Genomic DNA, 25,348 nt, shown 5'->3' with positions numbered 1-25,348 from the left:
TTTTTACTACGACGGCAAACAAATAGTATAATAAGCTATTTTTAACTACACCAACAAACAGTATCAAAAGTTTTTACTACGACGACAAACAAATAGTATAATAAGCTATTTTTAACTGAAACAACAAACAGTATCAAAAGTTTTTACTACGACGGCAAACAAATAGTATAATAAGCTATTTTTAACTGAAACAACAAACAGTATCAAAAGTTTTTACTACGACGGCAAACAAATAGTATAATAAGCTATTTTTAACTACACCAACAAACAGTATCAAAAGTTTTTACTACGACGACAAACAAATAGTATAATAAGCTATTTTTAACTTCACCAACAAACAGTATCAAAAGTTTTTACTAGGACGACAAACAAATAGTATAAGCTATTTTTAACTACACCAACAAACAGTATCAAACGTTTTTACTACGACGGCAAACAAATAGTATAATAAGCTATTTTTAACTACGCCAACAAACAGTATCAAACGTTGTGCCATTATTTGTTCTCAAGAATATTCAGATAAATCACAGATTGAAAAACATATTTCTTAACGCCTGATAATTCCATGCCCGTCAGCGCGATCTGTGGGTCGAACCGTTGTCTTGAGAATATGCGGCTAGGACACGTGCTTACAAACAAATGTATCTTGTCCCGAACTCGAAGTAGTTTATCTCGATCAACTTTCTGAAGAGGAGTTATCATATTTCAACTTTGTTTAACGCAAACTGGAATTTATTACTTCTCATTTATAATAATGTCGGGTACGTCGTGAATGTAATTTATTAGCTTAATATTTCGCTATTACAGTTTCGTCAAATATTAGTGAACTTTGGTTATCGACAGCTGCTGGCAAAGTTGTAATTGCGAACCAATAATGATGTATTCTGGAGATAAGAGGATTTATTTTAGTTACACATGTAGAAATTTAGGAATGTTTATTTATTTCTCCAAGTGGATTCAAAATAGGAAAGAAAAAAAATCGAAATTGTTGTATAGTTTTGTTTTCATACCCATTACACACAATAATATCAATCACTTGAAATAAAACATCGATTTTTATTGACTTTCACTCGCTGAACATTTATGTTTTAGGCGCATTGGTTTTTGTTTTTCTTATCGTTCATTCTCTCAGGCTGTGTGGTTTTAATAAAAACTACAAATGACTCATGTTTTAGTTATCAATAATTTGTGCACGTAGCTAAACCCCTGACTACGCGTAACGACGCGCAAGTGTCGAATCTGCCCTTCGACAAAGATGAATTAATTTGGATACGAACCACACAAAATTACCGAAACCTATAGAACGGTTGTGGTTGGTCGCGCTGTTCCCTCGGTCAGAGGAAGTGAAATGGGAAGATGAGGATGTGGGGGTGAGAAATGACCCCCACTAACTGCAGTGATTAACGTCGGCGGACTGTTGGACGGGTGTTTCCCATTTAAGTTGTCAATGAACTGTGGGAAGTGAGTTAAGCTAGTTTGTCACGAGCTCCCACGATTTCAGGACAATGTCTTTCATTGAAATATTTTTAGGAGAGGATCTACTTTATATACTGTAACATGGGGAAGGGAATCTTTCCATAAGAACGAACCGGTAGTGTGGATCGTATCCGCTCGACACCAAAATACACTGTGTAATCTTACATTAACATGTGTAATCTTACATTAACAACAACAACAACTGATAGTAACTATTGTATTAAATGTGAACTTATCAACTGTTTCCCACTCTGCCCGAAAATTAGGCAAGATAAGGGTCGAGACTGTGCGTATTTTTCTTTATTTGATGAATAGTATAATACCACAGCAGATGTCTGTCAGTAGCTCCGGGGGCTCTGACTCTTGACCCAGAGGGCTGAGGAAACACCAAGCTTTTTTAACGAATGACCTAAAAGGGTAAGCGAAAGAACTACTGTGAGAGATTACATTTCTACTCTCTTTGAAACTTACTCGTTGGGACATCTCACGAACAACTCGCATTTGAACAAAGTGAACCAACCCTCGCTTCACACGAATTTTAGGATTAAGAAGTATTTCATAAAGAGTTGGAAGGCGTCTCCCTTAAGTTTTCTCTATGAACGTGACGATAACGTAGAAACGTTTAATGTGGTTCGTGTGATGTTAAATGCGTGTTCTTTGGTGTTTCGTTAACTCTGACTTCTATAACTTTGTTGTTGTTATAGGCCTTACAAGTTCCCACATTATAGTTGAAATACTTTACATATTTGGAATTACTGTTTGACAGACAAAAAACATACAAACTCTCACCCGTGTAACCCGGTTGTTGTGTGTTCATGTAACTACTCGTCTATATAAATATAACAATACTGTCTGTTCTATGTCCATGTAACTACTCGTCTATATAAATAAAATAATACTGTCTGTTCTATGTCCATGTAACTACTCGTCTATATAAATATAACAATACTGTCTGTTCTATGTCCATGTAACTACTCGTCTATATAAATATAACAATACTGTCTGTTGTATGTTCATGTATCTACTTATCTATATGAATATAATAGTACCGGTTGTTGTGTGTCCACGTAACTACTCATTTATATAAACATGACAGTTCCGGTTGCCGTGTGTCCACGTAACTACTAATCTAAATAAATATAATAGTATTGTCTGTTGCGTATCCTGTGTATTTGTCCACACCATATACACCCATGTATGTGTAAACTGCCAGACCAATATATATATATAGGTTACGAGACTATGTATGTTTATGTACGCGAGTATCTATATTGATTCATAACCCGTATATATATCCAGACTTGGTGTAACTATATATTGGATAACATATGGCGGTATGTACCTGTGTTCTAGGTCGTGTTCACCCGAGTATGTGTAGGTTATGTTTCTACTCTGCTACACACAGTATCCTTTCTATTGTGTATGACTTTTGAACTTCTTCGATACAATGGGACCGGATCCATCTTATTTCCCATGCTATCAATCGTCTGTCATTTTAACTCATCTGGAGTCGGAAATTTCTCACGAGATGGGGTAAACACACGTTTTGAATTAAGACAGGGGGATTAACATGGGTAGTGGTGAGTTCCTGATAAACGGATGTGATGCAGTTTGTTTTTAATGTAATGAACGGCTCGTGCTCTGTAGAAGCAAAACGTGTTGATGTAGAAACATTCAATGTGTTGGGGTAAAGAAAGAAGCTGGAATACGTGTGAAGTCGTTTGAAGTGCATGCTGAATGAAACGTCTTGGTAAAACCAATGTTCGTTGTATGACATACTCCTAAAACTGTTCTGAGAAAGTTAAATTTGGATACGCAAAGAAGACTGCATCCCACTGTGTTTCTCTTTAATTTTTGTCCAAATATTCCAAGATACACAAAAAGACAGTTCGTCGGAACTGTGAGACCAAAAATCGGTAATCAAGAGATAAATTAATTTGTGGTGTTCGGGTTCATCTGTTTTCGATCATTATCTGTCTCGTACTTCTATATTATGTAATACTGCTGTTGAAGTCAAACTTCCGGGTTCATCTGTTTTCGATCATTATCTGTCTCGTACTTCTATATTATGTAATACTGCTGTTGAAGTCAAACTTCCGGGTTCATCTGTTTTCGATCATTATCTGCCTCATACTTCTATATTATGTAATACTGCTGTTGAAGTCAAACTTCCGGGTTCATCTGTTTTCGATCATTGTACTTCTATATTATGTAATACTGCTGTTGAAGTCAAACTTCCGGGTTCATCTGTTTTCGATCATTATCTGTCTCGTACTTCTATATTATGTAATACTGCTGTTGAAGTCAAACTTCCGGGTTCATCTGTTTTCGATCATTATCTGTCTCGTACTTCTATATTATGTAATACTGCTGTTGAAGTCAAACTTCTTCCCAACCATTCTCGTCAGAATTTGTTTTGAGTGTTAGATGCTACACTCCCGTAAATTGAAACAAGTGAACACTTTTCAATTTTCTCCAGGTTCTGACGTTTTTACAGTAAATACTAAAAGTTTGTTCCAATTATGGGGAAAAAAGAACAAGGGGTAAAATAATTTTTTCTTGCAGAATTGTGAAAAATACTATTGAGTTTGGAACTTCAAGTAACCATCTGAATGGACGTTAAAGATAAAATAGGCCACGTCACCTGATAGAAAACCAACAATTCCGAAAGCACGAACTTTCATAATTACCAGTGTTGATTGGTTACTTACCAACAGTAAGGTGAATACCTGATATTAAGTAAGGTTCTGGCCTGTCGCTATATCCTTTCCAACACTGGTACCGTGAATAGTTGATGTCATTAAGTAAGGATGTTGGTTTCTCTTTATATTATTTCCAACACTGGTACCGTGAATAGTTGATGTCATTAAGTAAGGATGTTGGTTTCTCTTTATATCCTTTTCAACACTGGTACCACGAATAGTTGATGTCATTAAGTAAGGATGTTGGTTTCTCTTTATATCCTTTCCAACACTGGTACCACGAATAGTTGATGTCATTAAGTAAGGATGTTGGTTTCTCTTTATATCCTTTCCAACACTGGTACCACGAATAGTTGATGTCATTAAGTAAGGATGTTGGTTTCTCTTTATATCCTTTCCAACACTGGTACCACGAATAGTTGATGTCATTAAGTAAGGATGTTGGTTTCTCTTTATATCCTTTCCAACACTGGTACCACGAATAGTTGATGTCATTAAGTAAGGATGTTGGTTTCTCTTTATATCCTTTCCAACACTGGTACCACGAATAGTTGATGTCATTAAGTAAGGATGTTGGTTTCTCTTTATATCCTTTCCAACACTGGTACCACGAATAGTTGATGTCATTAAGTAAGGATGTTGGTTTCTCTTTATATTCTTTCCAACACTGGTACCACGAATAGTTGATGTCATTAAGTAAGGATGTTGGTTTCTCTTTATATCCTTTCCAACACTGGTACCACGAATAGTTGATGTCATTAAGTAAGGATGTTGGTTTCTCTTTATATCCTTTTCAACACTGGTACCACGAATAGTTGATGTCATTAAGTGAGGATGTTGGTTTCTCTTAACATCCTTCACTTTACTGCTAATGGTTTGAATCAGAGTAAGGATCAGTTCCAGTCAACAGTGATGATGTACACAAATGAACCTTGTCTCTGATAGTATTTTACTATCCTACTGTTGTTGATCTTTATTATATCTGAAAAAGTGAAGGGGGGAAGCGGGCGATGGGGCGTGCATCTTATATTTCACTAATGGTATTTCAAAGCTTTATTATAACATCCATAGATCCTGGCTACTGGTGACAAAGCATAGTTTGAGGTAACGGATCCTAATCACGGGCAGTAGAACTCCACTCTTTGATTTTATTCGTGCATGTGAACTTGGGAACTATGACTTCGTTTTTAAGTCAGATGTGAAATTTGTTATTGTTTTGTTTGTTGGATTTCACGGAGAGCTGCACGAGGGCCGCCTGCCAAACTTTTCTCTAATTTCAAAGTGATAAACTGGAGAAAAGACAGCAAGTCAACGCTTCCCATCGCTAATGGCATTTACCGTCACGGTCGAGCTCTTAAACTACCAGGATATGTCATCTCCACTATGCAACAGTCAAAACAAAATAAGAATTATTTATAAAATATGTATAAAAAAATGATTCTAGTTTGTTCTCTTCTGACACAGTTAGTTAGTGTTATAAAATTAATAATTTTGGAAAAATAATTAGAAGCTTCTTTCGTATGTATTCCTTATCGTTGTGAGCAGGTACACGAACAACCACTGTGCACGTGATCTTCCAATCACACACATGCATATATATTCCCATACAAATAAATAAAAGGAAATATCAGATTCCTTGTTTCTAACTTTTAGTGAATAAATGTAGTTTCATATATATATATATTTGTGTTTATATTAATTTTCAGTAAAAAACAAGAACCTCCAATGATTAGTAGAGTGACGTCAATAAATGAATATTCGTGTCATTTCGGCTTTAAGCCTAATTCGGGCGCTGTAATTTGAGCACAAGTGATTTGGATGTAATATTAATTACGTGACCGTACACCAGGACAATAAGTAATAATTTACTTATCAGTGTATGAACGAGCATGTTGTTAACGTTGTGTAACAAAAAGTAAACGACCGAATATTTGAATACACAATTAATTAAGTGAAATCTTAATTAAAAGTGAAAACAAGAAGTACCTAATGTAATTGATATGTGTACCTATGTAACATTCACACATACATTCCTAGACCTCCAGCTGATTGTCACTATGACTATAATCGTCCCTTTACACTGGTGGAACTCAAATTGATCCTTCATTGGTCTGGCAGTACATCGGTTGGACCTAATGATGTACACTATGAAATACTGTACCATCTATCTCCTGCTTCTTTTGCTATTCTTCTAATTGTTTTTAACCGGATCTGGCAGGATAATTTTTTTTTTTCTGATGCTATTGTCCTACCTTTCTCTAAGCCTGGGAAGTATCCCAAGATTCCTTCAAACTACTGTCCAGTTGCTTTCGCAATCTGTCTCTGTAAGACCTTAGAGAGGATGGTTAATGTTCGTCTTGTTTAGTTCCTCGAATCAAACAACCTCCTCTCGACCACCCAGTGTGGGTTCTGACGACAGCGCTCCACCATGGATCACTTGATTCGACTTGAAACATCAATCAGAGAAGCCTTTCTCAAATGACAACATCTTGCATCAATATTCTTTGACATTGAGAAGGCTTATGACACAACATGGAGGTGTGGCATTTTGCGGGATCTATATATACGAGTTACGTGACCATTTACCTATTTTTATTAAAAATTTTAATGGACAAGAAATCCCGAGTTCGTGTGTGTTCGACACTTTCCCGCTCTTTTCTACAGGAACTTGGAGTCCTTCATGGCTGTGTTTATTTGTCACACTTTTCAGTATAAAGAGTAATGCCATCATTGAACAACTCCCTCTCACTGTTGAAAATTGGATCTTTGTCGACGGCTTTCACATCTCATGTCAGTCGTCGAACATGAGGTATATTGAACGGCAGCTACAGACTGCCCTCAATTGTTTACTGAAGTGAACCACAGCAAACTCTCTCTAAAACCGTTTCATGCACTTCTGCCGCCAACGGGGTGTTCACCCTGATCCTGAACTCCGTATCAGTGAAGTTGTGCTGCCCGTGGTTCCTGAGACTAAGTTCTTGGGGCTTATCTTTGACCGTAAGCTGACCTTTATACCACACATCAAGCAGCTACGGGTCAAGTGTACAAGAGCACTGAACATCCGTGTCCTCTCTTCCACCATTTGGGGAACAGATCGATGTTCTATGCCAAAGATATATCGTGTTCTTATTCGATCGAAACTCGACTATGGATCACTGGTCTATGGCTCTGCCACACCCTCAACCTTAAAGATGCTGGACCCCATTCATCATTAAGGACTTCGGCTCTGTACTGGGGTTTTCCACACTTCCCCAGTTCAGAGCTTATACATAGTCTCATGAACTTTCTTTGCACCTCTACTGTTTGCAGCTGTCTTTACTATATGCTTCGAAACTTCTTTCCTTACCAAAGCATTCCACCTGAGGTTGTGTTTTCCTTCCTCGATGGGCCATTCATTTTCAGACCAGACCGTCTGCCATTGCTCCTTTTGGCCCTCGTATCCAGGCACAGTTGGATGAATTGGGTCTGTCCTTGGATAACATTGCTATATTCACTGGTCAGCCCATCCCACCTTCGCTTATTACAGTCCCCAAATGTGACCTGTCTTTAATTCATCTGAGAAAAGCAGATACTCCCTATTGGAAATGCTGTCTGTTATTTACTGAACATCTTTTGAACCATTCTTATTTATACGGATGGTTCAAAATCAGGTGACTGTGTGGACTCTGCCATGGTTTGTTGCGGTTCGGTGGTTGCACGCAGAATCCCCTCTATAGCTTCTGTGTTCACTGCTGAACTGTATGTCATTTCTCCTGCCCTGAATCACATAGAAATTAAGCAGGACTCGAACTGCACTATTTATACTGACTCGCTTAGTTCTCTACTGGCCCTGGAATCGCTTAACGTTAGTTCACATCTTGTTCTTGCCGATATTTAAAACCGACTTGCCCATTTATCTGTAACATCTACTTCTATCCAGGTTTCCTGGGTTCTGGGCCACGTTGGTATTCGCGGGAACGAGCTCGCGGACACCGCAGCTAAGTCTATCTGCTTTGGCACTATCATCACTGTGCCTGCCTGTCCCATACATGGATTGTGGTCCTGTATTCAAGACTCATCTCTGTGCCAGCTGGCAGTCGACTTGGAGTGAGCAACGCGAAAACAAGCTTTTCCAAATAAAACCCTGTATTGGACTTTGGCTGTCTTGTTACCGAAAGGATTGGAAAAAGAAAGTTGTTCTAACTGAACTATGCATTGGTCACAGTTTTTTAACTCATTGTTTTCTTTTATCTGGAACTGATGCACCAGTGTGTAGTTTGTGTAACACTCAGGTCACAATAAGCCACATTTTACTTTCCTGTCATCGTTACGATTCTCAATGATGGCACCATTTTAAACATGTTCTGTCCCAAGGTTTGTTCATAACGTTAGACAGTGTTATTGGTGACGGTGACACTGTCCACCTTGGTAAAGTTTTTAGTTTTTTAAAGGCCATTAATCTTTTTAATGCCATTTAAGTTTTTTTAATTTATACTTTACACATTTTTAATGTGGCTCCCTTTAAAAATCACAGTTCATCTAGTTCGATTTGAAATTAGAAACTGGCTGTAACATTAACTCAAAACCATTACTAGAAAGTCCAACTTCAGGTATCTAACGGTGTTTTTTTTTACTTACCTGTTAGTCCTCCTGGCTAGTTACAATAATTATATATATAATTAAAGTTATGCTACAGAAAGTCCTTTACAACTTGTATTACTGTAGTTTTTCTCTTACTGCTGTAAACTAGATGTAAACATTAGTCTTATGCTATTTATGTTTTTTATACTTTGTTTTGTTTTACATTAATTTCATTTTATGAATTTTACTAGATTTAATTTTAACTTTTTACCGGATATTTGGCGCAGATAGCCTAGCTGCTTGTGCCATAAAACGCTAAATCAACCAACCAACATTCCTAAAGTAACTGATATATGTGCCTATGTGACACATTCACACGCATACATTCCCACAGTGAGTGATGTATGTGCCTATGTGACACATTCACACGCATACATTCCCACAGTGAGTGATGTATGTGCCTATGTGACACATTCACAAGCATACATTCCCACAGTGAGTGATGTACGTGCCTATGTGACACATTAACACGCATACATTCCCACAGTGAGTGATGTACGTGCCTATGTGACACATTAACACGCATACATTCCCACAGTGAGTGATGTACGTGCCTATGTGACACATTAACACGCATACATTCCCACAGTGAGTGATGTACGTGCCTATGTGACACATTAACACGCATACATTCCCACAGTGAGTGATGTACGTACCTATGTGACACATTAACACGCATACATTCCCACAGTGAGTGATGTACGTGCCTATGTGACACATTAACACGCATACATTCCCACAGTGAGTGATGTACATGCCTATGTGACACATTCACACGCATAGATTCCCACAGTGAGTGATGTACGTGCCTATGTGACACATTCACACGCATAGATTCCCACAGTGAGTGATGTACGTGCCTATGTGACACATTCACACGCATAGATTCCCACAGTGAGTGATGTACGTGCCTATGTGACACATTCACACGCATACATTCCCACAGTGAGTGATGTACGTGCCTATGTGACACATTAACACGCATACATTCCCACAGTGAGTGATGTACGTGCCTATGTGACACATTAACACGCATACATTCCCACAGTGAGTGATGTACGTGCCTATGTGACACATTAACACGCATACATTCCCACAGTGAGTGATGTACGTGCCTATGTGACACATTAACACGCATACATTCCCACAGTGAGTGATGTACGTGCCTATGTGACACATTCACACGCATACATTCCCACAGTCAGTGATGTATGTACCTATACATTATATATGGAGTGATAAAGAACCATATTGCTTGTATTTCAAATATCGAGGTATAACAAAGAACGAATGATTAAAATAAGATGAAACAATATTGTTATAACTGCCAAGATCCGTTCATAATGAATACAGACATGGTTTTTTGTTGTGATCCGCTCATAATGAATACAGACATGTTTTTGTTGTGATCCGCTCATAATGAATACAGACAAGGTTTTTGTTGTGATCCGCTCATAATGAATACAGACAAGGTTTTTGTTGTGATCCGCTCATAATGAATACAGACATGGTTTTTGTTGTGATCCGCTCATAATGAATACAGACATGGTTTTTGTTGTGATCCGCTCATAATGAATACAGACATGGTTTTTGTTGTGATCCGCTCATAATGAATACAGGCATGGTTTTTTGTTGTGATCCGCTCATAATGAATACAGGCATGGTTTTTTGTTGTGATCCGCTCATAATGAATACAGGCATGGTTTTTGTTGTGATCCGCTCATAATGAATACAGGCATGGTTTTTTGTTGTGATCCGCTCATAATGAATACAGGCATGGTTTTTTGTTGTGATCCGCTCATAATGAATACAGGCATGGTTTTTTGTTGTGATCCGCTCATAATGAATACAGGCATGGTTTTTTGTTGTGATCCGCTCATAATGAATACAGGCATGGTTTTTGTTGTGATCCGCTCATAATGAATACAGGCATGGTTTTTGTTGTGATCCGCTCATAATGAATACAGGCATGGTTTTTTGTTGTGATCCGCTCATAATGAATACAGGCATGGTTTTTGTTGTGATCCGCTCATAATGAATACAGGCATGGTTTTTGTTGTGATCCGTTCATAATGAATACAGGCATGGTTTTTTGTTGTTATCCGTTCATAATGAATACAGGCATGGTTTTTTGTTGTTATCCGTTCATAATGAATACAGGCATGGTTTTTTGTTGTGATCCGTTCATAATGAATACAGGCATGGTTTTTTGTTGTTATCCGCTCATAATGTTTGTTTGTTTTTTGAATTTCGCACAAAGCTACTCGAGGGCTATCTGTGCTAGCCGTCTCTAATTTACCAGTGTAAGACTAGAGGGAAGGCAGCTAATCATCACCATCCACCGCCAACTCTTGGGCTACTCTTTTACTAACGAATAGTGGGATTGACCGTCACATTATAACGTCCTTCCACGGCTGAAAGGGCGAGCATGTTCGGCGCGATGGGGATGCGAACCCGCGACTTTCAGGTTACGAGTGGCACGCCTTAACACGTTTGGCCATGCCGGGGCCCACTCATAATGAATACAGACAAGGTTTATGTTGTGTTTTTAACTTTATATCTCTGTGACAATCTATTCTGTCTCAAGCATTTCTTACTTGAGGGGGTGAGGGATAACAAAACGTATAACGAAGACATGTAAAATAGGTCTAAAATTTAAAATAATGGGCGGCGTTAGCTTGGGGTCCCAACGACGTTTCAGGATCCCCTTGACACCCCTGAACTACTTGTGAGATATGTCGTGCTGAAATGTGAACATTTATTTATAATCACACTGTATTATGAAGGTATTGCGGTATTTTTCAAAACATTAATCAAACAAGTCAGTTGACTCAAAGGAGAAAGTTATATTTTAAAACTGAAAACGATTTTATAGAAAGAAAAATAACTTCTCGGTTTATTTTATTCCAGAACTATATTGTTACTTATGTAACACACAAAATTTAAGAATGTTAGTTTTTTTGGTGTTTTTTTTTACACCAAAACGTGACTGTTTATAGTCAGTTATCCCGACCCCAACACCCGGTGGTTCAGTGGCTTGTAATTCTAACATTGAAAACTCGTTCTTCACTGTGGGTACAGAAGTTATTGAGCATACTTGGTTAAAATCATATATCGTGGGCCTCACGGCATGTGATTGGTTAAAAGTATGCTATATAATTGATGTCTGTTGAGTTTCTAAAACGCTTACAAGTTAATATGGTGCTATAGTTTAAAAAACTACGAATGTATTCTTCCAAAAAATTTATACAGTTCAAACCTCTCGAACGTCTTTCACCTGACAGACAGACAGACCCTTTTTAGACAATAACACTTTTTTCGCAGCTTGTAGAAACGCTTTTGATAAACAAATAAATCTAGGGTTCATATAGAACTTTTTTATATATAAGAGTATATTGCCTTAGTTAATAAATCACAGTTAAATCTTTTCTTCAAAGAGACCTAACTCTAATGATTTTCCTGTTTACGAGTGCATGATACCGTTTCGGTAATTATTCTGTTAACTGAGATACAGTTGAAGGACCAAGCACAGATGAGTTTCGAACCTTCAACCTGTCAGTTACTATTACAAAGCAGTAACTATTAGGCTACGTTGTCCTCCATTTTGAGCGAAATGCCTTAAGCTGTGCGTGGTATCACTGCGTTGTTTTAGTAAAATTGTTTTCGAGGTAGTCTGGTATCTGGCACATATTTACGGACTTACAACCTGAGGTGGACAAAGCTCGGTTAGCCTATTGTTTAGGTCTGAGCTAAAACAAACAAAGCAACTTCTGTGTGCTGTGTTACTTTACCATTATTGAGAGTAAATGTAACTTGGGAACAAACCTGGTGACACACAACTGAGGAGTGTTAAATGACTTTCATGTCATGGATAGTTCGTATTTTTATATAAAGAGGAGAAAAACTCATAATAACTGAGGTGAGAACCGACTAGAAAAGTAAATATTGTTCGAGGGAAACTAACCGGGAAAGTTTTTATTAATCGGGGAGGGGTAGAAATATAGGGGGAAAGTCTAGTTTGCAGCATAGAATGTTTTTATATTGAACCATAGGGTAACGTTTCAGTTTTCGTAAGACACACGCCTGGAAGCTGTAATAACAAAGCACAGGGACCACAGACTAGTTAAACCTATATCTTGATGAAGTTCTAGGAGGGTAGGGCATGTCTTATTGTGCCTTTAAATCATACACATTTCACCAGTTTTTGTAAAGTTTTCTAGAGTTTTGAGACCAAACTGTTATGTTTAATCACAGTCATTACATTGTTCGTTCCGCAATTTTTTTTTCCATTTAAACTATACTTTGTAAACGATGGAGAGCTCGTAACACATGATGTAAAATAATTCTATTTAATGTATTGGTTATAAAGATACACAAGTACTCTGTTTGTCGAAACTAACCCTAATTACTTGTACATCACATCAAACGGACCTCGAACTATTATTTTCAATTATTCCCTTGTTTGTTGACGATCGAAACAGTTCAGCGCTAAGAGAATGGTTAAAAATAAAACAGTGTTTGCATACATAATAATTACCTAGTCGTTAAATCTGCGACTACACGGCCTGATTCACTTCTTGTTTGTAACTGTCATGATAAGTGCACATTATGTAATCATTGATGTAAATAAAAAGCAGTTCGTGCTTCGTGGGGTGTAATTTTGTCACGTAATACGTGTGTTAGGACTTCGCGGGAATCCTCATGTGACAGAGTGATGAGGTTAACCGTGTATTTACAAGAAATGTAGTTGTGACATCACTGTATGAAACAAAATGTATTCACTCTGGTAAGCCTAAAGTATAATACTTCCTTTATACGTGGTTGTGTTGTCAGTTATTTTAACTAGGTCATATATTGATTTTTATGTGTGGATGCGTATAGGAAATAGATCCTTCACGTAATATGTATATTTATGTTCTTGATTTCAGTTTTGTGCATCATATGTTTATTTAACAACATTTTTTTACGTATTTCTATCTAGTAAAATTGTTTTAGGGTTTAATAAGCCGTATGTTAGCTCTACTTTAGTTTTCATTTCATTAACCGAAATCTGGCTTTCCATCCCACGACCTCCTTACAAGCTGCATGTCTCGTTGTCGTTTTCGTAAGTGACGACTTTTAGTGATTTCGTCTTACAGATTTAGAGAGTCATATTGTAGATTATAATATTTATTAAGGAGTTAAATGTCAGATTTGGTGGAATTTGAACCCGAGATTCTACTTACCAGACAGATCCTTCTTGACAGCTATGTCGTCACGTGATAGATTTAAATTTTTACTTTTTCAATTATTTACCATGAAGTTTGACAGGGTTCTAGCTTTGTCAACTGTCTTGGAATGGGTTACGATATAATTTTGCCTCATTAATGCATGTTATTAGTATGGAAACGTTTTCTTTAAGAATGTTTGCTAGCTTAGAAGAATTAATACTTTTTTTATGTAGAATTTGTTTCAAATTCCCAATGTGGCCCGGCATGGCTAAGCGTGTTAAGGCGTGCGACTCGTACTCTGAGGGTCACGGGTTCGCATCCTCGTGGCGCCAAACATGCTCGCCCTTTCAGTCGTGGGGGCGTTATAATGTGACGGTCAATCCCACTATTCGTTGGTAAAAGAGTAGCCCAAGAGTTGGTGGTGGGTGGTAATGACTAGCTGCCTTCCCTCTAGTCTTACACTGCTAAATTAGGGACGGCTAGCACAGATAGCCCTCGAGTAGCTTTGTGCGAAATTCAAAAAACAAACAAACAATAAAAACAGCTCCTGTGTATCTTAACTTCAGTAAAAACAATATTTCTTGCTGAAAATTGATTCTAAAGTCGATACCAATTCTCGACACGTGACTTGTATCTGTAAACTTTACAATTGAGAAAGACATTCAAAACACTACATTTCTTAAAAACTGTTTTTGTATAAAACATGCAGACGTATACTTTACGACTGTATTTTGTATCATACATGTTCAATTAAGACTGTATTCAAAATTTGCGTATTTATTGAAATTATTTCTTAATATAAAGAAACAATTTACTAATATAATTTTTTTTTCGAATAAAGAAACAATTTACTAATATAATTTTTTTTCGAGATCTGATACGAATCAAAACTCCAATTTCTGGACACAGTATTATTTTCTGTTACACCTAGATGATAGTGGGTACACGTACACTTGATTATCTGTTAGCAGATTATCCGGTTTGAACTCTGAGGTTGTTTTATCACTTGTTAACATTTCGTGTCGTGTGTTTATTGATTGTCGAGATTAAAGGTAAGTGATGCGTACTAATAACGGAACGAAACGCCGAAGTCTATAATCTTATATATATTTAACTGTTCGTTATGTAAAAATCTGTTTATCAGCTATTTCAGTTATTTTTTATAAATACTTTCTTATTTGTAAGTTTTTGTAGATATTTGTGTTCTCCGTGTTGTTATTCATGCTCGCTTTATCAATGCCCGTTTCCTAAAATTATCCCATATAATAAAGTTAAGTGTAGCGATTCCTTCTATCAAGCGAGATGACAATCTGTTCTAGACACCCTTCACGTTTGCAACAAACCACTCATTGTTTGTTGTAAACATAAGTGACACTTAATAAACAACTGGGCGACGAATTTGAAACGATATATGTATCGAAATGTTTTGTTCTTTTGACGCAAAGCTACTCATTAAACTGTCTGCCTTCTGTCCACCACGAGGGATCTAACTCCAGATTTTAGCGTTGTATGTTTATAAACTTATTGCTATCCCATAAAATAACCAATACATTTCTAATGAAATGTGACTTGTGTTTCATTTGTTTGTATTGAATTTTTAGTAAAGATGTTAAACTCTTCTGTCTTGTTCCACTAAATATCACTGCTACTCCTATCCTATAACAGACTAATCTGACGTCAACACATTAACACGTGCAGTTAAATCTTAATGTTCTTCGTTTTTATTTATTTCCAGCCACATTTCGGTTTTTACTACATGTACATGACCCGTTATCCTTATCTCTACATTTTTATATTATGCTTTTGTGTTGAAATACATCTATAAACATCACACAATCAAACCTGCTACAATGTCTTGCTGTAATAATACGGATATAAGTTTAAAGTAAAACATATCTATTCGTTTTACGTCTTCAGACTTTTTGTGCTCAATTTTTACATGGAATAAAAACTCGCATTTTCGTTTTCTTTTCCCGTGTCGTTTTTTTTTGTTTTGTTTTTTTTCTAAATGTGAATTTTCGACCATAATGTTAGCGACAATGAGTCATTCTTGAACACGTGTAGGGACGAGCGAAGAGTTTCTCTGTTCCAAGACTTCTTTGTAAATTGTGATATTCAACAGTCCAACTTCAGAAAACACATTTTGTTTGTTTGAAGTTAAACACAGAGCTACACAATGAGCTGTCTATGTTCTGCCCACCACGGGTATCGAAACTCTGTTTCTAGCGTTGTAAGTCCGCAGACATACTGTTGTGACACTGGGGTGCAAAAATAACTTTCCGCAATAATAATATTCTAAAACGTAGACGCGTTTAAGTAAAATAACAACTGAATGAAATGGAACGTTTATTGGATTTAATCATGAGTATCTGATTTTCATGTAAGATTACCGGCTGTACCAAATATTTTAGAAGTGTCTATGTCGGTGGGGTAAGACACTGAGAATGAGTGGTTAGTATGAAAATTTGTTTTCTGACAGTCATTCAATACCAGATTACACCATAAGTAAACTTTCAATAACTTGGATCACCATTCGTGACGACGAGAAAACCCACTTCTAGAGAAAATTATATATGTAAAAACGGCCATCGTCAGGTTTCCAAAGAAAGAAAGAGGTAACTGACCGACATGGCTGACCACATGTTTGAAGACGGTTGTGTAATTGAGTATAGGAATGTAGAGGGCGTGCTTAGATGTTTGATTATATTTCTTGATATAGGTATAAAGGTGTTCCTTTGTATTGGTTTATTTTGGGCTTGAGTTGTTGTATAAGTAAGGCTTCTTTATTTCTGCGTTTGTTTATTTTGTTTCTTTATTTAGTGTTTGGGTGTCTTCTATGGTTATGTTGTATTTATTTGAATTGCAGTGTTCGAAAACAGGTGAAGGTGACATTTTGAATTTGTGAATCTCGTTTCCATTTTTCTACATATTTCTATAATATAGAAGTCGTGGCAATTATCACCTTGTATTTTATAAATAATGTTGGTGTGGTGTTTGTCAGTGTAGTTTTTACATAGTATAGACCTTTAGTTTTGTGTCTAGTTTTTGAATAAATTTGGCATGTCATATTTTGTTACTAGTTTTTGCCAAATGTTGGTTATTTTTCTGCTGATGTCGGGAATATATGGTATGCAGCAGTATATGGTTTTGTGATTTTTTGATTCATGGGATATATTAACTTTTTGTCTAGATGTGTGTGTATAATGTTTTCTACGGTTTGTGGAGGAAACTTATTGATGTTGATGAAGTATTATTTTATTTTGTCTAATTCGTCGTTAATTTTATCTGGTGAGCATAGTTTTATGGCTGTGTTTATTTGGTTTCTTAGTATGTTTAGTTTTTGTTTTGTTTCGTGTGCTGAGTCCCAAGGAATGTATAGTCCAGTATGGGTGATCTTTCGGTGGCTTTATGTTTTAAATTGTGTGTCAGTTTTGTAATTTTGAGGTTAAGAAATGATATTTGATTTCTTTCTTCCTGTTCACATGTGAAGTTAATGTTGGGATGTATAGAGTTAATGTGATTGAAAAAATTAAGTGTGTGTTCTGTAGATGTGAATCCCGCAATCGTGTCGTCTACATATATGCACCAGAATAGTGATGAATGTAATGTTGTGTTAATTGTTTGTGTTTCAACTTGTGTCATGAAAATACTGGCTAGAACTGGTGATTTTGGATTGTCCATGCTTAGGCCATTTGTTTGTATAGAGTTGTGGTTGTTGAACATGAAGTTTGTCTTTATCATGGTGAATTCTATAGGGTTGCTGATTGGATGCTGGGAATGTCTACAGATGGGTTAGGGTCTCGGATATAGAGTTCCAAGGCTATCTTGCAGGCTCCAGCGGTTGGAACTTCTGTAAAGAGGAATATGACATCGAAACTGGCCATTAAGGCTTCATGATTAAGTTGATTAAGATTAGATTTGAAATTAAAAGAGTCTTTAAATGAGCTGGCTGATATTACATATTTGGAGAATGTCCATGCTATGAATTTACCAAGATTGTAATTAAACGATTCATATGTGGACATTATTGGTCGTAGTGGACAATCTGGTTTATAAGGCTTGGGGATGCCGTATATTTGTGGTGTGCGTGAGTCGGTCTTGCGTAGGTAGGAATAAAGTGTTTGTGAAATTGTGTTGGCTTTTTCATTTTTAGTGGTATTTTGTTTAGTTGCATTTTGTGTGTCTTTGTTAGATTTGTGTGTATTGGTTTAAATTTGTTCGTGTCTGATAGGATGTTCTTCATTTTTTGGATGTATTCATTCGTGTTCATTATGACTATAGCGTCATATGCAGAGTTTTTGGCTTGTTTTAAGTTTTTAATGGAATTAATGTCTCTTTTTATAAGGTTGTTTTTTAGTTTTCTGTTTTGTGAAATTATAGTGATAGTTTTGTGAGAAAATTCTTTGAAAAAATTGTTTAAGATGTTGTTTTTAGGTGTTTCTGGAAAATACAAATTTCAATTTTTTTCTGGGAAGTTTGGCTGTTGGATGTCAATAGTTTGTCTAAGTTGTCTTCTTTCTGTTGGTTGTTTTCAGTTGTTTTTCTTGTTTTTGTTTTCTGTGGAGAGTATCACAAGTCTCCTGGTTGAGTCTTCTAAACATTCTTGAATTTTTTATGGTTGGAATGTACCTTGGTGCTATTGCGAAGTTGAGTCCTTTGTTTAGTAGATGTATCTCGTCTGTGTTTAATTGTCGGTCCTATCTGTTAATCATGAGGTTAGTCAACGGTTTGTCGTCTCGGTGTCTCTTCTGTTGTTTACATCTTAGTTTTTCTAGTTTTTTGTTGTGGCAGATCTTTTTGTCTCTGTCATTCCTAGTGTGGATTTGGTTTATGTTTCGTTGTATAAGTCCGTAAATCTCTGGTTTAATGCAGCATGCCAGTTGTTGGTCTAGGTTCATTTTTTTTTGTTTCTGTAAGTCATGTAGTTCTATGTATTTCATGTTAAACATGGCTTTAAGTAGTTTTTTCTGTAAATTTTGGATAATGTTTGTGCATTGATTAAAATTGTTTGACAGTTTTATCTTTACAAAGTTAAGGGTTAGTTGTCCCTTTCTACATTGTTGAATGAGATGGATGTCATTTCTTCTATTGATAATTCTTTGGTTTAAGTTTTTTAGTTTCTTTACGATCGTATGAGCATGTACTGTTACTAGTGGTGTAATGTGTGTTAGTTCATCAACATCAATAAGTTTCCTCCACAAACCGAAGAGAACACAGACGCACACACACAGACGCACACACACACACACAGACGCACACATACAGACACAGACGCACACATACAGACACAGACGCACACACACAGACGCAGACGCACACACACAGACGCACACAGACACACACACACGCACACACAGACACACACACCTAGACAAAAAGCAAAATCAACCAACAAAAGTAAATCTATCCCACAAATTAAAAATCACGAAACCATATACTGCTACATACCATATATTCCCGACATCAGCAGAAAAATAACCAACATTTGGCAAAAACTAGTAACAAAATATGACATTCCAGTTAATACCAAATTTATTCATAAACCAGGCACAAAACTAAGGTTTATACTGTGTAAAAATTACACTGACAAACACCACACCAACATTATTTATAAAATACAATGTGATAACTGCCACGACTTCTATATTGGAGAAACAAATAGAAAAATGGAAACCAGATTCAAAGAACACAAAAAGTCGCCTTCACACGTTTTCGAACACCATTAATCAAATAAACACAACATAACCATATAAAACACCCAAATACTAAATAAAGAAACAAACCTAAACAAAGGCAAAATTAAAGAAGCCTTACTTATACAACAACTCAATCCAAAAATAAACCAATACAAAGGAACACCTTTATACCTATATTAATAAATATAACTAAACATCTGAGCACACCCTCCACATTCCTACACTTAATTACACAACCCCCTTCAAACATGTGGTCAGCCATGTCAGTCAGTTACCTCTTTCTTTCTTTGGAAACCTGACGATGACTGAAGAAGGTCGAAACGTTGTTCGCTCCTTTACATTGTGCTTTCACAATCCATACCAGCCGTTTTTTTATATATTTTTATAACACCATTCTTTATTGAAATCTTATTTGATTATTTATTCTGACATCTGGATACCTGGCAAAGACTTGTGTTTCTACTTTTCTCTTGAAACTTCATTACAAAACCCCCAGACTATATAAAATGCTGTTGTCTAGAACCACATACCTCGTGTATTGGCGTATTGTAGAACCTTAGCATTTTGTAGATGAAAATGATATTAAGACGACCCTTGACCTTGAGTTCTTCAAATGTAAAGCGATGTTGACATTTTAAACCAAGAATAACAATAAACTGGTATTAACAATACTAGTGATATTAACAATGTATTAACAATGCATTAACAATATTAGGAATATTAACAATACAGGCCCGGCATGTTCAGGTTAAGGCGTTCTTCTCGTAATCTGAAAGTCGCGGGTTCGAATCCCCGTCGCACCAAATATGCTCGCCCTTTCAGCCGTCGGGGCGTAATAATGTGATGACTAGTTGCCTTTTCTCTAGTCTTACACTGCTAAATTAGGGACGGCTAGTGGAGATAGCCCTTGGGTACCTTTGCGCGAAATTAAAAACAAAACGAACATTGTATCAACGTGTTCATTTCATATCTCCGACAGAGGTTCAGATCATGTGTTTTGAAAGAACAACAGTGAAAAGTGGTGGATAATGTTATCTATCCGCACCCCTGAGCTGATGCCGTACAGTAGTTTATTTTAAACTTAGTCCCATTTTATACCTCATTGCCATCACCTCGGTGGAGTAAAGCTGAGTCACGACTGTTTTAATTCACGATAAACTGGTATTTAAATAATATTTGTTGTTTACGTTTGAAAAAAAAAGAGAAAAATCTTGGTCGTATGGCGCCCTCTGTCGGGAATAAAACAACGAAATATGGCGGCGACCACTTCCTGTATCGTTGCTTGGCTAATAAGGTGTTAAATTACTTGGATAACTAGGTGCTAATTATAGAGCTAATTAGGTGTTAATTCCATCGATTCTTTTCAACCAAAATATATACAGTAACGTTTTACTATCTAGTGAAGAAGTTTTCCATGTATTGATCAGTATAGTTTAAATATCTTAGATGAAGAAAAACATTTTAACAAAATTATTTGTATACAGCTTAAGACGTTCGAAGTTTTTATTGTTTAAAATGTATGATAAACTATGTTCATTTATTATATAGTTTTTTTATTTTCATGAAAGTAAAGATCGTAAGATAACCGATAATATAGAAACTTCTAGACCATAGACAGAACATTCATATTACTACCATTAAGATAACTGACAATATAGAAGCATTTAGATCATCGATAGAACATTCCCGTGAAATCCTTTTAATGTTGTAAGATAATATGGAGAGAGACCACACATATTTTACTCGCGCATATTGACCAGCTTAGCACTGAAATTAGATGTTTTATTACTTTTCAGAAAGTGATTGATAAACTCTTGACACCAGAGAGGTCTTATTTTCAGATGAAGATATCTCTGCAAGAAGTGAACCAGTGAGCGCAAACTTTCTATTACTCAAAAGCTCTGATATTAACCTATCTTTAGTTTACAGCTTTAGTCTTTTTTTTACCATTTGCTAGATACTGTGATGACCGAAACAGTCGCTAATTTCTGACCATTTTAGTATTTGATGAAAATGTTGTTAATATTTGAACATTTATACTCAAGACCAAAGTTTTCTGCATCCAAAATTATTCCATACTGATTAAACCTAGATGTGTGTCTCTCAAACTCACAGACCCTACATCTATACCAGTTACCAATTACCCTTCGTAATTGGAAAAATAAAATATGATTTTTACAAATACAAAACATAAGTAGATATTTTATCAGTGCACAAAATAAACAATTTTAATCATAAGAACAAAACCAACAAAACATAAATTTCACACAAAAACAAAAACATAACTTAATGAATATTTGCTGCAAATCAATGTGACTTTTGCTGTTGCCTTTCAGAGACAAGTTCAGAAATGCGCGGCTTCACCTTGACAAGTGCCACTCTCATATCATTTTCGCAACAAAGTCTGTTCCTTTTCTTCGTTTTTGGGTCTGGCATGGCCTAGCGCGTTAAGGTGTGCGCTTTGTAATCTGAGGGTCGCGGGTTCGCGCCCGAGTCGCGCCAAACGTGCTCGCCCTCCCAGCCATGGTGGCGTTATAATGTGACGGTCAATCCCACTATTCGTTGGTAAAAGAGTAGCCCAAGAGTTGGCGGTGGGTGGTGATGAATAGCTGCCTTCCCTCTAGTCTTACACTGCTAAATTAGGGACGGCTAGCACAGATAGCTCTCGAGTAGCTTTGTGCGAAATTCCAAAACAAACAAACAAAATTCTTCGTTTTTATGTCTACCATCCTCGGAAAGGATTGCTCGCAAAGATACGTTGTAACAAACATTATGAGTATCTCAAGGGCTTTCTTAGCAATAAGAGGGTACGCTACGATTTGGTGACACTAAATCGTTGAGAGCGTTGTTGTTCTGAAAAGTTGCTGTTGAACCTGGCTCTGCTGAAGTTCAACGATTTCGTCGAGATATTCATCATTGACATCTGCTGTCGCAACACTAAACGTGAACGGCTGTCTTACCCATTCTGGATGTGACTCTCTGGTGGGGAAGTATCCGTCGAGAGACTTTGCGAGCTCATCTAAGTACATGGCAATTGCTTGCTTCAGTTCCCCGGGTACAGAAATGTCTCCGATTTCAGACACATCTTTGATCTTACTTACACAGTCGTCCAGCAGGGGAAAGTTTGTAAAGTTATCATTCTCTCTTTGTTGTTTCCATAATGGTAGCTTTTTTTGAAAAGCCTTCAGGTTTTCTTCCACTTCAATGATGTTGACTCCACCGCTCTGCATCTGTTGATTGAGATGATTGAAGATATCGGTCATGTGCGCCAAAATGAGAATGAATTCAGATTTTTCAAAGCAATCTGCATGACAATGTTGGTGCTCTCGCAAAAACAGGGCTAATTCCACACGCATGGCAAAAACACGATTCAGCACCTTTACCCGGGATAACCACAGAACGTTAGAATGGTACAGAAGTACCTCGAATTCAGAGCAATTTTTAATACTTCTGCCAGTTTTGAAGGCAAGGTTTTGTTGCCAACGCATGCCTGTGCAGAACACAGTGCGTTACAGTGGTGTGTGGTGAATCGGCTTTCACTAGCGCATCAAAATCAGAGTTTCGTCCTAGCATGACTGCAGCTCCGTCCGAACAAACTGAAGAAACCATATCTCACGAAAGATCATTGTCTCTGCAGAAGTCATCCACAAGTTTCTTCACATCGGCTGCCTTAGTTGTTGTAAGAGGCTTACAAAATAAAAAAATCTTTTATCTCGTCGTTCTTCACATAGCGTACGAATACAACAAGATGGCTTAGATTGGAAACGTCGGTGGTCTTGTCGAGTTGAAGGCTGAATTTTGCTGGGCTTGAAATCAGATCTACAACTACTTGAGTCAAGATGTCATCACTCATGTCATCTATTCTGCTGCTGATGGTGTCATTTGAAAGAGGAATTTGGGATAACTTATTTTCAGCACCTTTTCCCAGCATGATATTCGCCATCTTCAACGAAGCTGGTTTTACGAGTTCTTCACTAATAGTGTGTGGTTTTCCTGCTTTGCAGTCAAGTACGCAACTTCGTACGATGCTGTGAGGATTAGTTTGTCGATAGGTACAAAGCCGAGAACAGGCAAAGTAGCCTTTTCATCGAACCTGGCTCTCTTTACCTTGAATTCAGCAAGCGTTGTGTTTTTGCATTTCCCATCTCCATGCAGCTTTAGGGAGTGTTCTCTTAGTTTTCCCGGTGCTAGACTAGAATTGCTCAACTTGGCATTGCAAATCATGCATTGAGGATGCTGACTCATCATGTACTGTTATACACGTTAATCCATATTGTACGTATTCGTCCGACTACTTTCTGTTTTTGCTTGATATAGTTAGTATGAAGAGATTGAAAGATTAGGAAAAAAATCAAAATGACGCACGATTACTACAGTCACAAGTCGATTGCTAAGCGCACGAAGTTCCCTGCAGTACAGATATTAAGGCCAAGTGATGTGACGTGATTAGCTGCAGCCAATGATGGCCAAGTGTGGGGTGAACGGAACGGACACACACACAGTGTGTGTGTGTGTGTCTTGACTTCTGCCGAACTCCTGAGACTGACTCACCGAAACCCTGGGGTTCGATTGAACCACTGCCCTAAATCTATACCAGTCTGTCTCCCATACCTAAAGACCCTAAATGTAGATCAATTTGTTTGCCGTAACCAAAGACCATAATATTAACAGGTATATATATACCATAACAAAAGACTCTACACTTATACCAGTTTCACTAACTCAGACTATTGTGTTCTCCAATTTCGAAAAACGTCAGACCACTCTGTTTCCCAAACTCAAACATCCTACATCTGAGCCAGTTTTCCTCACCCGAAGATCCTTTCCCATTGTTTCATAGCTAACAAACTTTGGATGAAACATACTAGAACCTCCATATGATAACAGGTTTTCTGCTATTTGGCATGGCCATGTGATTATAGCACTGAATTCGTAATTTGAGTTTCATGGGATCGAATCCTCGCCCCACCGAACACTTGCAGCAGTGCTGGCGTTCTAACATGACGGTTCATCACTTTATTCGTTGGTAAGAGTAATACAAGAATTTTCAATGGGTTGTGATGAATATGTGCGTTTTCTCTAGTCTTTCACTGCTGAATTAAGAACGACTAACCTGGATAATTTGTATGTTGCTTTGCGCGAAATTCGAATCAAATCTATTATCAACTTAACCATTCACATATGAAAGAGTATATATCTGAGAATACGATCTGAACTGGTTATGTTATATAGCACGAACAACTTTTATATCAACGGTGTTTTTTAAAGAAGAGTTTAAGTGTAGACAGATGGCGTTGCTAAAACCTGCTGACTGGATCACTATTGTTATTCTTTTGTATTTCAGGATAACATTACCGAAAACCTCATCATGTTAACGTAAAGTGAGTAAGTAGTCATCATGTTAACGTAAAGTGAGTAAGTAGTCATCATGTTAACGTAAAGTGAGTAAGTAGTCATCATGTTAACGTAAAGTGAGTAAGTAGTCATCATGTTAACGTAAAGTGAGTAAGTAGTCATCATGTTAACGTAAAGTGAGTAAGTAGTCATCATGTTAACGTAAAGTGACTGAAAAATCAACATGTTCATGTATAGTGTCTGAGTAATTTTATTGTTCATGTATAGTGTCTGAGTAATTACTCCAGTC

General features: G+C 37.0%; 1 protein-coding gene across 24 annotated transcripts in view; it reads left to right on the top strand.

Moving 5' to 3' along the window:
* LOC143256159 (uncharacterized) overlaps nt 1-25,348 on the top strand; it is a 258,843-nt gene that overhangs the window by 76,636 nt on the left and 156,859 nt on the right. For 2 of the 24 annotated variants that reach the window (XM_076512983.1, XM_076512980.1), the window contains exon 1: nt 13,445-13,584. The exons of the other annotated variants lie outside the window; for them this stretch is intronic. The gene's annotated coding sequence lies outside the window, so the exon portion shown is untranslated. Of the gene's footprint in view, nt 1-13,444; nt 13,585-25,348 lie in introns of those variants that run through there. 24 annotated transcript variants of the gene reach the window in all.

The sequence above is a fragment of the Tachypleus tridentatus genome, chromosome 7, assembly GCF_004210375.1.
Source record: "Tachypleus tridentatus isolate NWPU-2018 chromosome 7, ASM421037v1, whole genome shotgun sequence".
Classification (NCBI taxonomy): Eukaryota; Metazoa; Arthropoda; class Merostomata; order Xiphosura; family Limulidae; genus Tachypleus; species Tachypleus tridentatus.
The sequence above is the reverse complement of the archived record's forward strand: the minus strand, read 5'-3'. Positions and strand labels throughout refer to the sequence as shown.